A 16,035-nucleotide genomic window follows, 5' to 3' on the forward strand; every position below is an offset into this window, starting at 1 on the left:
GACCTTCTGGGAAGAGCCATCTGAAACCCATCACGTTTACCTGACCCCTGCTCTTAAGAGATCTCGGTTTTAAATGATCAGCTTTCCTCCAAACCTCCTGTATCCTCTTCTCATTTTGGAGTGTTGTGGAGGAGCAGTGCCCCCAACCTACTTACTCTGCTTTTTTTTACTTTTGCTGTGCTACACAGGGGCCAGGCATCTCTGTGGTTTCTGCACACTAAAAAGCCCTGAAAACAATGACCAGAAGACAGGTTTCCAGGCATCCAGAGTCAAGATCTGTGAGATATCTATTTCACTGGTAAAAGCTGTGTCACACATCGGGGAGATAGGGGGTGCAGGGGGACAGTGAACCACCCGCACACTTTGGGGATTGGAGCAATGGTTTAAGGCCTGACCTAAGGGAGTCAGGGTGAAGTGGTCACTTTCCTGAGACCTGGAATGTGAGAATATTGCTCATGGAAATAGCTATCATTAGAGGTGGCAAGGACCTTAGGCATAGCTGAATTAGCCAAAGGCCATGCTGCTATATGGAGCCTCAAGACAGTGGCTGATGGGAGTTTATGAAATATCCCACAGACTGGTGGATGATCTGACACCCAGAGTCCCAGGCTGTGGGTACATGTCTGTCCCCCTCAACATGGTCCTTCCATCACTGAGTCCAAGAGAGATGCTCCAGGGGAGGCCAACTGCCAGCGTGTGGAAAGGATTAGGAAGAAGTGGAGAGTGGGCCTGTTTTTTTTTTAAAGGGTACACCCTGGACAATGCTTAGGTGCATGCTTTCACTCATATCCCAAGGCCTGAACTTCATCACCTGACCACTGGTAGCTGCAAGGGAGGCTGGGAAATGCAGTCTGTAGTTGGGCAGCTATAGGCTCCTCTAAAACATGGGGCACCTGGGTGGCGCAGTCGGTTAAGCGTCCGACTTCAGCCAGGTCACGATCTCGCGTTCTGTGAGTTCGAGCCCCGCGTCAGGCTCTGGGCTGATGGCTCGGAGCCTGGAGCCTGTTTCCGATTCTGTGTCTCCCTCTCTCTCTGCCCCTCCCCCGTTCATGCTCTGTCTCTCTCTGTCCCAAAAATAAATAAAAAAACGTTGAAAAAAAAATATTTAAAACTTGAGGAGCGCCTGGATGGCTCAGTTGGTTAAGCATCCAACTCTTGATTTTGGCTCAAGTCATGGTCTCATGGTTTGAGAGACTGAGCCCCACGTAGGGCTCTGAGCTGACAGCACAGAGCCTGCTTGGGATTCTTTCTCTCCTTCTCTCTCTGACCCTCCCTTACTCTTTCTCTCTCTCAAAATAAATAAATAAATAAATAAATAAATAAATAAATGTTAAAAAAAACAACAACAAAACAAAACTTGGGTGATACCAAAACCAAGAAGAGGAAACTGGACAATGGGTCATGGTTTGCAGTTCTTGTCATAGATAAAGGAAACATGGCAGGAAGGTTTATTTCCCCAAACATTTCAGCTCTGCCTTTCTGTTCCCACAGAATAGCAAGAATCAAGGGAAAAGTCCCCAGAGCCAGCAGCTCAGAGGCAGAGAGATTTTGAATTGCTTTGATGCCACCTAGGAATGGGATGGGTCCCTTCAGAAGGCAGGGCTGAGGCCCTCACTCTGCAGGGCTGGTGCCCGCAGCCTGACTACAGTGGCAGGAGGTGAGTACTAGGCTGCAGGATGGCTCACGGCAGCCACAGAGCCTGCGGCCGGTCCTTCCAGGATTCTGGCTGATTGGCATAGATGCCCCACCTCTTAGCCTACACCTTTCTACATCATTTCCGTACACAGTAATGGCTCCCTCCTACAAGCATGTGTGGGTGCTGCCCAAGGGCTTGTTCCACCAGAGCACACTTGGGCCCTCCCACAAGGCAGAGGTGCCAGACAGTTACCCTGGGGACTAACCCCTGACCGATCATGAGTGGCAGTTCGTGCATCAATACCAACTCTGAGGCATATCCTACACAGCATTCCAGAGTTCCCCGGGGCAGGGGGGCGGGGATCAGTCCCCAGTCGCCCACACCTATCTTAGCTTCCTCTCCTTCCTTATTTCCTGTCTTCTCTGTGGGTACTTCCTGTTGTCACCCCTGCACTAAACTACTTGTCCTGACATCATTGTCTTAGAATCTGCTTCGGGGAACTCAGTCCGGACACCTCAGATGATCGGCCCTCCCTGCTCTGTCCAAGTGGAGAGAAAATCCTACAACCAAGAGGGGTAGGGGTGCAAACCAGGAAAGACGGGAAGTTACATCTTATTGTCACCACACTGCCAGCCCCTGGCATAATACCACATACAGGATGGGGGTGGGTGCTCAGAAAGTATTCTGTCCATTGAATGAATGAACCCAAGGGTACTCTGTCATCAACTTGCTGTGTGACCTTGGGTAAGTCCCTTTCCCTCTCTGAGCTACACTTTCTCCATCGACAAAGAGGGGATAATAACATCACCTACTTAGAAGAAGGGATGAGAAAATAACTATGAATGAGCTTTGTGATTCTAATGCCCTGCAAATCATAAGAGGTGCAAGATTGGAAAGCTGCCTCTGATCCTCACGGTGGCTTTTCAAAATGCCCAAGTAGGAACATTTTACTGGCTAAAAAACAGCATCAATTTTCTCATTGAAATTCTTTTATTCAACAAAGTGAATAATCTTAGTGGAAGGAATATGCATTATATTTTCTATAGGATTCATTAAAGTTGTTTCCATTTTGAATTAAAAACATGTGGTTTAGGAATATTTATGCCGAAATGGTCCTGTGCAAACAGAAAGACTGCTCCTCACTAATCTCGTTTGATGGCATGAAATGGGCCAAGGGTGGCTGGGCCTTTCCCAGGGCCACAGGGCTGCTCAGAAAAATTCATTCATTCTGTAGATACACCATGGGCATGGGCTCTGGCCAGACACTGTGCTGAGTATGGCTGTGCCTTGGTGAGCCCACATGGACATGGCCCTGCTGTCATGGAGCTGTTAGTCTCATGGGGCAAAGAACGAACAGAGTAGCAGCACTGAGAGCTGAGCCATAAGGACTAGTACAGAAAAAGTCTTTCTCCAACAACTAAGGCAGTGAAGCTAGTGAAGAGAGAGAGAAAGCACTCAGGGGAAGGTTGCTTGAGCTGAAGTCTGTGACATTATCTGGGAGAGAAAAGGCAGGAGATCCTCTTAGAGAAGATAGAATATGCAAAGGCCCTGTGGCCTGAGGTGGTACCTGGTGGGTTTGAGGAAGTGAAAGAAGATCCTTGTGACGACAATGTGGAAAGCAAAGTATAAAGTAGAGAGAAATGAGGTTGCAAAGTGGGCAGGGAGAGATCCCAAGCAGCCTTGGAGACTATGCACATTTAATCTGAGAGTGGAATCCAAGTCTTACTCATTTTTTTCATAATTGTAATATGAACCATTTTTTTAATGTTTATTTTTTATATTTGAGAGAGACAGACAGAGCATGAGTGGGAGAAGGACAGAGAGAGAGGGAGACACAGAATCTGAAGCAGGCTCCAGGCTCTGAGCTGTCAGCACAGAGCCCAATGCGGGGCTGGAACCTATGAACTGTGAGATCGTGACCAGAGCCGAAGTCGGATGCTCAACCGACTGAGCCACCCAGACCTCCTGAACGATTTTAAACGTACGGAAAAGATACACAATGGACACCCATATACCTGCCACCTTGATTCTACAACTAACATCTTGCTTTGTTTGTTTGTTCACATATCTTCCCAACTATCCATCCCTTACTCATGTTTTAATCCATCTGATTTTCTATCCACTTCAGCCCTAAACACTTCAGCATGCACATCATATCACTGACAATCGTGTAGCCGAAATTCTTATCAAGATACAGAACGTGCCATCATGCCAGAAAGTTCCTTTGTTCCCCTTCTCAGTTAATCTCTGCTCAAACTCCCAGGCAACCACTATTCCGATATTTTGCATCATATATTACTTTTGCCTGTTCTAGAACTACATATAGATGGAATCATTCAGTGTATATCCCTTTTTGAGCAATGCTTCTTGCACTCAGCCTGTTTTTGTGATTCACCCATGTTGTTGTACATATCAAGAGTTAATTTCTTTTTATTGTTGAATGGCATCCACAGGAGATGTATCTATCTATCTATCCATCCATCTATCTAGATGGATGGATAGATAGATAGATGATAGATCATGCTGGTTGTTCCTCCTGTTGTTAATGAACATTTGGGTTGTTTCCAGTGTTGAGTCATTGTGACTAACACTATTATGAGCATCTTTGTATATCTTTTTGAAGATACGTGTTTTCACTTGTCTTGGGTAAAGACCTGAGAGTAGAATTGTTGGGACAGCAAGTTGATGTGTATTTTGCTTTGTAGGAAACTTGCAGACCTTTTCCAAAGCGGCTGTACCATTTGACTTTCCCACCAGCAGTGTAAGAGAATTCCAGTTGCTCTCCATGCTTATCTGCACTTTGCGTTGGTAACCTTTAAAATTTTTTAATGGGTAAGTGTGTAATAATAGTTCATTATGGCTTTAATTCGGATTTCTCAGATGGGTAGTGATGCTATTCACCTGTTCCATGTGCTTACAGGCCTTTTGGTGAGTTGTCTGTTAAAATCTTTGCTTTTTTTTTTAAGTGGATCGTTTATCTTCTAATTATTGACTTATTAGGAATTCTTTATATATATCCTGCATCTAAGTCTTTCATCAGCTACAGTAGTAATTATTTATTCAACAAGTGTTTATTGAGCCTCTACGACATACCCAGCAATGTGCTGACACCAGACAGCGTGAGGTCTGCGTTGTAGAAAGCTACAGTCTCCAGGTCTTTTGACTCCCAAGTCCAGCACTCTTTCTAGTACACTCACATTTTCCTTCAAATGGATGGCTCTGGATTCCACCTGTCCCCAGGATCCTTGAATGAGCAGGAAGGGCCTCACGCCGGGCATCAGATAACGTTACTGTTTTTGAAACCCAGCTCAGCCACTTACTTGCTGTGTAATAGGGGGCAAGGCACCCAACTTCTCTGAGTCTCAGTTTACTCATCTATAAACACAGAACAAAAAAAACCTCTACCTCTTGCATTTCCTGTGAAGAGCAAAGGGGCAAAAACTTTCTGGCGTGATGGCACATTGGGTAGCTTGATAAGGATTTGGGCTACACGATTGTCAATGATACGATGTGCATGCTGAAGTGTTTAGGGCTGAAGTGCATAAAAAATTAGATGGATTAAAAAGTGAACAAGGGATGGACAGTTGGGAAGATATGTGAACAAACAAACAGATCAAGATGCAAGTTATAGAATCAACTAGGCTTACATAGGGTAGGCCCTCAGCCCATGTCAGTTTCCTTCTTTCTTTTTCTCATGGACAAGACCCTACCCTACCCCTAAGGTGACTTCAGCAAGGCTTGTTCTACTCTTGCTGGGCTCTCATGGGTAAAATTATTTAGTTTAAAAATGAGATGTTTACGATGGTGCTAAGCGGGGCATCCTTACTCTCTCCAACGCTGTGCTCATGGCCTCTGCTTTCCAGAACTGATGAGGTTTCCTGGGTTTGTTAATGGAGAGTGTTGTGTGTTTTTAGTGTTTATTTATTTTTGAGAGAGAGAGAGAGAGAGAGAGAGAGAGAGAGCTGGGGAGAAGTAAAGAGAGAGGGGGGCAGAGGATCCAAAGCGGCCTCTGTACTGACAGCAGTGAGCCCAATGTAGGGCTTGAACTCACGAACTGTGAGATCATGACCCAAGCCGAAGTCGGATGCTCAACCAACTGAGCCACCCAGGCGCCCTTAATGGAATGTGTTTTTAATGGGCTTCCTGATTTTACTCCATCAGCAAAGGGCTAAGGACTTACTGGCCTGGGAGTGAGAGGACCCCATTCCCATGTGTCCCCATCTCCAACCTGCTGTGTGCTCTGGGCACTTTCTCGTCCCCTCTCCCGTACTCTCTCTGCTGTGAAATGGGATAAAGAGGTCTCTAATGTCACCTCCAACCCAAATATTCTGGGCCTGTGGGTTTCTTATGTCCTTGACGGATACTGGACCAGAGCCAGAAACACATTTTCAAACAGAATGGCCCATTCGGTCAGCAAGCATGTATTAAGCATTGTTGTATGTCCTTATGCTTTGAGGGTGCTGTGGGGTGGGAGGCGGCAACTATTAGATGCTTCATCACAATGCAAAGAGTCCCAGTCAGACTAACATTTTAAAAAAGAGAGAGCATAAATGTTGAAGAAAACTATCAATGTCCTTAAAAAAAAAAAGAAAGAAAAAGAAAAAAATTAAATAAATAAAAAAAAAAACAACCATATGCCCAGCTACCCAGGTGCCTCTGCTCGCAGTTTTCCTTCAAACCAACCTCCTAACCATTAAGAATTGATGATTCTCTTGATTCACCCAACTGCTAAAATTGGGGCAGTCTCTCCTCCCCCTTTATTCCTGCCTAATTAGAAAACATTTCTCTCTTGATAGACACCTCTTCCCTGTAAGGGTTTTGCAAGTTTGTTTGTTTGTTTGTTTGTGTGTGTGTGTGTGTGTGTGTTTGAATTTCTATATTGGTGAGATGAAAGCTATATCTCTTCTCTAATTTATTAATTCGGTAAATCCAAAGCTTCATGAGAGGGATTTGTGCAAACTGGTCAAATAGGCAGCAAACCCAGGGGCGCAACAGGAGTCAGGTTGGCAGTGCTGGGCAGGGCCGGGGGGGGGGGGGGAGAGGGGGAGGGGGCGAGGGCTTTGGTCCCCTGCTGCATGGATCAGTCCCAAGAGGCAGCATTGTGCAGCATATCAGAGCTGCCCTTTGGCACCTCCTTGCCGGGGGACCTCGGCACATTGCTTAGCTTCTCTGGACCTCAGTTTTCTCATCTGTAGAATGGTGATGGTGATAATGCTAACCCATCAGACTGTTTGAGAACTAAACATGGCAGCGAATGGAAAAGCTCTCAGAACCTTGCGTCCTGCAAATCTTAGTCTCTGTGTCCGTCTTAACTGTTAGGATTACCTTTCGCACCTAGACGCTTGGGGAACTGTCCTGGAAACCACTGACACAAGGACGCCCCTGACCAAGCTTCTTGGAAGCAAGGGTCCTCATGAGCAGGTAGACACATAAGAACGAACCTCAGGCTCCTTCTCTCAGGCCCTTCTCCCTTAGGATGCTTCTTCTTCTGGATTTTCCCTGAAGCCTTATCCTCAAGGGATAATTTCCCCAACATCCTTTTCCTTCTGAAGCTCCTGGTCTCCATTTATATGTAAATTGGATGTCTGAGTTCATGAGGCCACAGAGTTTGTTGAAACTGGCTTTTTACATTTCAAGGGAGGCAAAAGAAATACCAGGAGGGAAAGAGATGCAGTTTTTCACCCAGAATAAATCTTGTTCTTGCCAGCCCCTGACAACCACTGCCCCCCCCCATTAGCAGGTGCTAGACCCGGGGGCAGTGATTTCCTATTCCAGAGGGTCTCCCCAACACTGTTCCCCAGGAGGATCATTTAATGGGGCCCTTGCCATCTTCAATCAACCCCTCATAAGACTGGCACCTTCTACCTCTTTAAGCTTTTTTTATACCTGCGGCAAATGCTTCCAGACAACAGGGCCAGGACTAAAGGCCAGCCTGGGGAAGAGAAGGGCCCACTGCACTGCTCTTTTCTCCCTCCCGCAGACCCTGCCTCCTCCCAGCCCAGCCTATCCTGAGCTGGAGGGAGCCCTGGAAGAGGAGTCGTGGGTACACTGAGAACTACACGTCGCTGTTAGCAGGCTGGGTAATCACAAGCTTCCCTTTTATCACCTCCTTTTATTCTCAAGAACCCTTGGAGGGGATGCCATTAGCAGCCCAGCTTCCCAGATCAGGAAGCTGAAACTCAGAAAACGTAAGGAATCAAGTTGAAGCTGACTCCTGAGAGCAGAGTGCCGTCCTCTGCCGTGGGTGTGACACTGTGGGGGGAGGGTGATGAGACCAGGATTTGGCCCTGGTCCCTGTGGGACTCCTAATCACCACTCCTGCTTGGAATAGACTCCCTGTAAGCATCACACAATGAGTTTTCAAATAAGGAAGATGCTGCAAAACCTGGAGAACATCAAAAAACTCTTCCGGATGCAATTTAGTGTGCCTGAGAGATTCAAGGAAGGATGCTGGGTGCATTCGGCAATTTAGGACCATCACTGCTGTGCTGAACACACGGAAGGCAGGCAAGCCAGTGCTCAGCCTTGGCTTCTGGGAGGAGAAGCGGATAATGGAAGGTTTCCTGCATGGTCCTGGCTTATCTTCCTGTGAAAATGGTGATTGGATTTCAGAGTCAAAGATGGCTGAGCTCACAGAACGTTTTGGACATGAGGACTATTTCCCCCCCGTCACCAGACAAATAATAGAGAGTAATACTAGCTACCACTGAACTCCTGTGCTAAGCAGTTCTTAGATACACACGTAAGGGTATTTAACATAGTATTTCATTCAATGCTCATGAGCCCAGGAGTTAGGTATTTCCCCTGTATTATGGACAGGCACATGGCTCCCCAGAGAAGTTAAGTGGCCTGAGGTCACACAATTGGGAACTGAGGGGTTGGAACCCAGGCAATCTGGCTGCAGAATATGGATTTTAATCTCATTTTGTATTCTGTAACTAGTTCCTGAGGCCTGATGGGAGCCGCATGATGCTGGGTGCCTGAGAAGCCAGAACTTCATTGATGTTTATGGCCCTGTGATGTGAGGCTTGTCTGGATTTGCTGAAGTTGCCGCTGCGTGACAGCTGGCTCCTGCCTTCAGGACCACAATGGTGGCTCATGGTGACAATTCAACCAGTTCACACCTGGGTATTACATCAGAAGGGAAGAAGGCAAATGCCATAGGAAAGGAAAAAGTAAAACACTAGGGGTTCAAAGGAGGTAGGGGTGTTTCTCAGAAATGGCTTCAGGAACAGGTATCACAGGAGAGAAAAGGGTCATCTCACTACCCTGGGCCTCCGCACCTGCTCTCACTGTTAACATTCTCTTCCCTCTCCACTCCACTTCTTCTGGCCAACACCAACTCATCTCTTGCAGTCTCCACAGAAGGGTTCTCTTCCTTGAAGAGGCCTGGATTGTACAGCTGGGTCACGATAACTATCCCTTCAATAAGCCCCCAGGCCCCACATGTCTTCCATACTTGGCATCCCTCAGGATTGCCCATGGCTTCTTACCTGAGGGCCTGTGCACTCCCCTGGGCAAGGGGATACCCGGCCAGTCCTGCTCCATTGTCAGCCTCAGGAGAGGGCTGGGCACTCAGCACCAACGGCGAGATTGCTGTGCTCCAATTCATGCTGTCCTCCACCAGACAGATGAGCTCCAAACCCAAAGGCTGCAGCTGTAAGAGAGCCCGGGGTTGGATAACGAGTCACTGGGAAGTGGAGCTTCCAGGGAAAAGAAAGGACCTCTCTGCTCCAAGTGAGGTCCTGGCCCATTCCTAACAGCTCTTTTAGAAGTGTAGACTCCCAGGCCCACCCAGTCTTGCTAACCCGAATCTACATTTTAACAACATCCCCAAGTAATTTTTGGTGTGTGTGTGAGCATGTGAGAAGCAATGGCATCAGGAGCCATAAACAGAGTGTTTGGGGTTGCTCGAAAACTCTTCATGGCGCCGGCTGACTCCACAGGTCTAGCACACAAGGGTCACGTTCAGGAACGTCAGCTCTGAGACGTTTGTGGGCTAAATCCTAAGGTCAGTGTGCAGGGGTGGAAAAGTTGGAGACACAGCAGCATCGCAGGTGGTCCCGTGGCAAAGGTGGTTTGCATCCTTCTTTCCCTCTCACCTGTGCCCGGGGACTTCCCTGGTTGTCAGTAGATGGGCATGCAAGGGTTAATCCTCAGGGCCTGAAATCATGTTGGGGTGGGAGCGGGGCTGGGGGGGAGTCCAAGCTGGGCCTCACCTCTGCCTGTTGTGTCCTGGAATGCCCTGATTCTTGTGCGTCTGTGCAAATGTGTGTGTCACGTGTGACCTTGGAGTCCCAACCCAGTCTTCTTTTCTCACATGCAAAGCACTTTTGCAGAACGCAGGACTCCCGTGCAGTCCCTCTCCACTTATGCTAGACTTAATTATTTAAATTTAGTCCATTAGTGGTTCTATATTTAACTTTTTAATCGAATGAATTATTAGTCTATTAATAAATGATAAAGTTTAACAGCTGTTAATGAGCATTCAAAATAGATAAATTATTTCATTCTGTAACACAATACCAATATTTGCCCATGAAACAGAAGAGTTGTCTGTAGAAGAAACTCTCCTCTTTTGACCTGGTTCTCTTTCCTGTTAGCAAATATCAAGCAATTAATTATTATGTCACAGAAATAAGAAAGAGGGGGGGAAACAGAGATGGCTTATGCGCTGTGAACATATCTAAATTTTTTTAATGTTTATTTTATTTTTGAGAGAGAGAGAGAGAGAGAGAGAGAGAGAGAATGAGCGGGGGAGGGACAGAGAGAGAGAGAGAGAGAGAGAGAGAGAGGGAGACACAGAATCTGAAGCAGGCTCCAGGCTCTGAGCTGTCAGCACAGAGCCTAATGCAGGGCTCAGACTCACAAACTGTGAGATCATGACCTGAGCTGAAGTCAGCGCTTAACCAACTGAGCCACCCAGGCCTCCTCCCATTCCTTACAACTAGGGGGAGATAAGGAATAGACCAGGAGGTTTGCCACTGGCTACATGGCTCCATACACTGGTCAAGAGTAAATTGCCCATCCCTTGCTCTCCAGGTGTTCCCCCTGCTCCCAAATGTTGCTGGTGGAGACCCACACGAAACCAGGAAAAGTGGTAGACGGTGGGGATGGAAGGGAGCTACACAATGAATAAGTAAAGCATTCAGGAAAATACCGTTCCTTTTATTACATAGGGAGTGTAAAAGGCATGTAAATAAAAATATTTTATTCTGCATTTTGAACATTAAATTTCATTGCATACCCCATGTGCTTTGTTACGCAGACTGACATCTGCTAAGAATGAGATTCTGGAATTGCTTTTTTATCGTGTGTGATTCTAAAAGATTCTAGAACAGTGTTTTGGAGCTTCCCCTCATGCAAAAACCTAATACAGGCATACCCTGGAGATATTGTGGGTTAGGTTCCAGACCATCACAATTAAAGCAAATACAATAAAAAGAGTCAAATGAATTTTTGGTTTCCCAGTGTATATAAGGTATGTTTACACTATACTATAGTCCCTTAAGTGTGCAATAGCATTATGTGTAAAAAATGTACTTAATTTAAAAATATTTTATCACTAAAAAGTGCTATCATCTGCGCTTTCAGCGAGTCATAATTTTTTTGGCCGAGGGAGGGTCCTGACTCCATGTTGATGGCTGCTGATTGACTGATCAGTGGCAGCTGAGGGTTGGGGTGGCTGTAGCAGTTTCTTAAAATGAGACAAAAATGAGGTTTACTGTATTGACTCACTCTTCCTTTCACGAATGATTGCTCTGCGGCACGTGCTGCTGTGTGATAACATTTTACCTGCGGTAGAGCTTCTCTCAAAACTGGAGTCCATCCTGTTCAACCCTGTTGCTGCTTTGTCAATTACGTTTATGGAATATTCTAGATCCTTTGTTGTCATTTCAACAGCCTTTCGCAGCATGTTCACCAGGAATAGATTCCATCTCAAGCCACTTTCTTTGTTCATCCATAAGGAGCACCTCTTCATCCACTCAAGTCTGATCATAAGCTTGCAGCCACTCAGTCCCATCTTCAGGCTCCATTCTGATGCTAGTTCTCTTGCTGTTTCCACCCCATCCACACTCATTTTCTCCACTGAAGTCATCCATGAGGGTTGTAATCCACTTCTTCCAAACTCCTGTGAATGTTGATATTTTGATCTCTTCCCATGAACCACAGGTGTTCTTGATGGCATCTAGAATGGTGAGTCCTTTTCAGAATGTTTTCAATTTACTTTGTCCAGGTCTAGCAGAAGAATCACTATCTGTGGCAGCTATAGCCTCATGAAATGTATTTCTTGAATACATTTTGAGTGTTGAAATGATTCCTGGATCCATGAAATGGATGCAAAATGGATGCTGTGTGAGCAGGCATGAAAACAACATTAATGCCATTGCCTATCTCCATCAGAGCTTTTGGGCGACCAGGTGCATTGTCAATGAGTAGTAATATTTTGAATCTTTTTTCTGAGCAAAAGTCTCAACAGTGGGCTTAAAATATTCAGTAAACCATGTTGTAAATAGATATGCTGCCATCCAAACTCTGTTGTTCCGTTTACAGGGCACAGACTTAGCATATCTCTTAAGGGCCTTAGAATTTTCAGAACAGTAAATGAGCACTGGCTTCAACTTAAAATCACCAGCTGCATTAGGCCCTAACAAGAGAGTCAGTCTGTCCTTGGAAGCTTTGAAGCCAGGCACTGACTTCCCATCTCTAGCTATGAAAGTCCTAGATGGCATCCTCTTCCAATACAATGTTGTTTGGTCTACACTGAAAATCTGCTGTTTAGTGTAGCCACCTTCATGAGTGATCTCAGCTGGGTCTTCTGGATAACTCACTGCAGTTTCTACACCAGCACTTGCTGCTTCCTTTGCACTTTTATGATATGGAGATGGCTTCTTTCCTTAAACCCCATGACCAAGTCTCTGCTACCTTCGGGCTTTTCTTCTGCAGCTTCCTCACCTCTCTCAGCCTTCACAGAATGGAAGAGTTAGGGCCTTGCTCTGGATTAGGCTTTGGCTTAAGGAATGTTGTGGCTGGTTTGATCTTCTATCCAGACCATTCAAACTTTCTCCATATCTGCAATAAGGCTGTTTCACTTTCTTATCATTCATGTATTCACTGGAGTAGAACTTAATTCCCTTCAAAAGCTTTCCCTTTGCCTTCACTGCTTGGCTAACTGGCCTACCTTTTGGCCTGTCTTGGGTTCATATCATTTCTAGCTTTAGATTTAGAGCGAGAGACGTGGGACTCTTCCTTTCACGTGAACACTTAGAGGCCACTGCAAGGTTTTTCATTAGCCTAATTTCAATATTGCTGTGTCTCAGGGAATAGTGCGGCCCAAGGAGAGGGAGAGAGACGGGAGAACACTGGTTGGTGGAACAACTCAGAACACACACATTTATTGATTAAGTTCACCATCTTATATGGGTGTAGTTTGTGGCTCCCCCAAAACAATTACAATAGTAACGCCAAAGATCACTGGTCTCAGGTCACCCTAACAAGTACAATAATAATGAAAATATTTGAAAATTTGTAGGAATCACCAAAAGGCACTCAGAGGCATGGAATGAGCAAATGCTGTTGGGAAATGGCTCTGACAGACTTGCTCGACACAGGGTTGCCATGGACCTTCAGTTTGTAGAAAAAATGCAATGTCTGTGAAGCACAATAAAGCAAAGTGCAGTAAAATGAGGTATGCCTGTATGTGTGTATCCACATTGTGTTTGTGTTATGTTGGCCTACATAAATTAGGATTTGTTTTTCTGTCATGTGAAAAAAATGTGGGGGTCAGCGACCCATGCCTGTCAAGAGGGCTCTTTGGTGCCATTAATGTCCTAGCTTCTATTCGTCTTTTTGTCCCTCAAGGTCATCTGATGGGCTAAGAAGGCCACTAGAATTCCAGCCATCACATAGAATTCAAGGCAGGAAGTAGGAGGAATTGGGGAGGGCAAAAGAGTACCTGTCCCCCATTTAAAATGTTTTTATTTAATTTTTTCAGCTTTGTTGAGGTATAATTGACAATATTTAAAGTGTACAATATGATGATGTGATATGTATGCATACACAGTAAAATGATTCCCACAATCAAGTTAATTAACATAATCATCACCTCATGTAGTTACTTGTTATTTGTTCTGGTGGGTGTTTTTTATTTTTGGGTGAGAATGCTTAAGATCCACTCTCTTGTCAAATTTCAAGTATACAACACAGTATTATTCACTGTAGTCACCATGCTGTGCATTAGACCCCTGGAACTTGTTTATCTTAGAACTGAGAGTTCATATATACCCTTTTACCAACCTCTCCCTATTTCTCTATCCTCCTAGCCCCTGGCAGCCACCATTCTACTCTGTTGCTGTGAGTTTGACTTTTTCCTCTTTCAGATTCCACACATAAGTGATGTCATGCAGTATTTGTCTTTCTCTGTCTGGCCTCTTTCACTTGGCATAATGCCCTCCAATTTGATCCGTGTTGTTGTAAATATCATGATTTCCTTCTTTTCTAAGGTTGAATCATATTCCGTCGTGTGTGTATACACATACATATATATGTACATATGTGTATATATGCATGTATACAATATATATGTGCATATATATATTCCATTTCCCATATATATTCTATATATATCTACAATAGCATACACACACACAAATGGGATATATGGAATGTATATTCTTAATCCATTCATCCACTGACAGACACTTAGGTATCTGCAAAGAACATGAAATTACAGATATCTGTTAGAGATGGTCATTTTATTTCCTTTGGATAAACACCTAGAAGTGGGATTGCTTGATCACATGGTTGGGGTTTTTTTTTCTTTTTAATTTTTTGAGGAAACTCTATGCCATTTTCCATAATGACTGTGCCAGTTTACATTCCCACCACAGTGGATAAGGAATTCCTTTTCTCCACAGGGGGGAACCCCTCTTTTAAAAAGCTTTTCTAAAAGCCCCACCCAGTGACTTTCCCTTATGGTTCATTGGACATTCCTATCTGCAAAGAAGGCTGAGAAATGTCAGTTTGTTTTTTGTTTGTTGGCTTAAATGGCATATTTCTACTCTAAATACGTTGTGATTCTCATAGAAGAGACACTGAGTATTTGGTATTAAATCTCTGTCACTTAAGCAAAGGCACAGAACAACTCAGGCACCTGTCCCAGGTCTAACTGACTCAGGTGGATGATGGCAGATGATAGGGCATCCTTGAGGTACTGGCTGTTGGCGCTCTTACTTCCCAGATGGAGTTATCCTTGAAGGGCTTGTGAGGGAGTAGAGGTGAAGGATGAGGATAGAGGCCACCTTGGTGTCACTTTAGGGTGGCCCCCCTTCACTCCTGGACTTCTGAGACATCTCCATATGAGTGCTCTGGTCCCTGTACAAGTTTCCCTGTTTCCTTCTTCTGTAAAATGTGGATGGCAATATGACTCATCAGGCCACAGGGAAGAATAACAAGAAGTTAATACAAAACTTATAGCAAGATTTTTGGCATGTGGTAGATGCTCAAATATGGTAGTGGCTTCTTATGATGATGATGTAAGTGTGAGCCACATACAAGTGCATTTTTGTGTGTGTGCACACATGCTGTACAAACCCGTATGTGTGCATAGGCATGTGCACATGACTGTGGTGGAGGAGATGGCAGGAAAGATGGAATGGGAGACTCTGGCAGGCGGTGTGTGTACCGCGGCTTTGATTCCTTGTGCCTGTGCTCTGCTCTGTCACCACACGGGGTACAGCAGGGCAGGGTGGGACAGTGATGGGCTGGCCTCTCACAGAACTGGGTTTCCATGGGAGGCGCTTTAACATTAAAAATTCCACAGTCCGATTTTGAGGGCAATAGGCAGAAAGAAGCCGGGTTGCCAAGCAACCAGCCATTAACAGGAAATTAGTCACTCATCTCCAAATGTCCTGTCCCATTTCTATTCCACTTCTCCCCATTCTGCCAAACAGAAACACACACACACACACACACACACACACACACACACACGGGCAGGCACCCAGACATACAGACACACACACACACACACACACACACACACACACACACACACACAGCAATATATCTACATGCCACAGGAACTCCTAGAGAGAGACTGCTCATTGCCAGGCTCACCACCAGCTTGAGCAGGCAGACCTGTTCTCTCTACCTGTCTCTGCCTCTCCTCCAGAGGCTTCCCGCCCTTGCCCATCCTCTCCATCCATGTCTCAGCGCTATTTATTCAATGGGCCCTGATGTCCGTGTTTGCATATGTTCCTTCTGTCTCCTGGTCAGACCGCAAACTTCCCAAGGACAGGAACTATTTCTCCTTCATGAGGCTGGGAGCTCTCCATGAATGGTGACAGCCAGTCTCTCAAATCTATCCCTAACCTGATCTCTCAAACCCCATGCAACTC

This window comes from Panthera pardus, unplaced genomic scaffold, assembly GCF_024362965.1.
Source record: "Panthera pardus isolate Hobbes unplaced genomic scaffold, ASM2436296v1 HiC_scaffold_17, whole genome shotgun sequence".
In the NCBI taxonomy this organism is placed as follows: domain Eukaryota; kingdom Metazoa; phylum Chordata; class Mammalia; order Carnivora; family Felidae; genus Panthera; species Panthera pardus.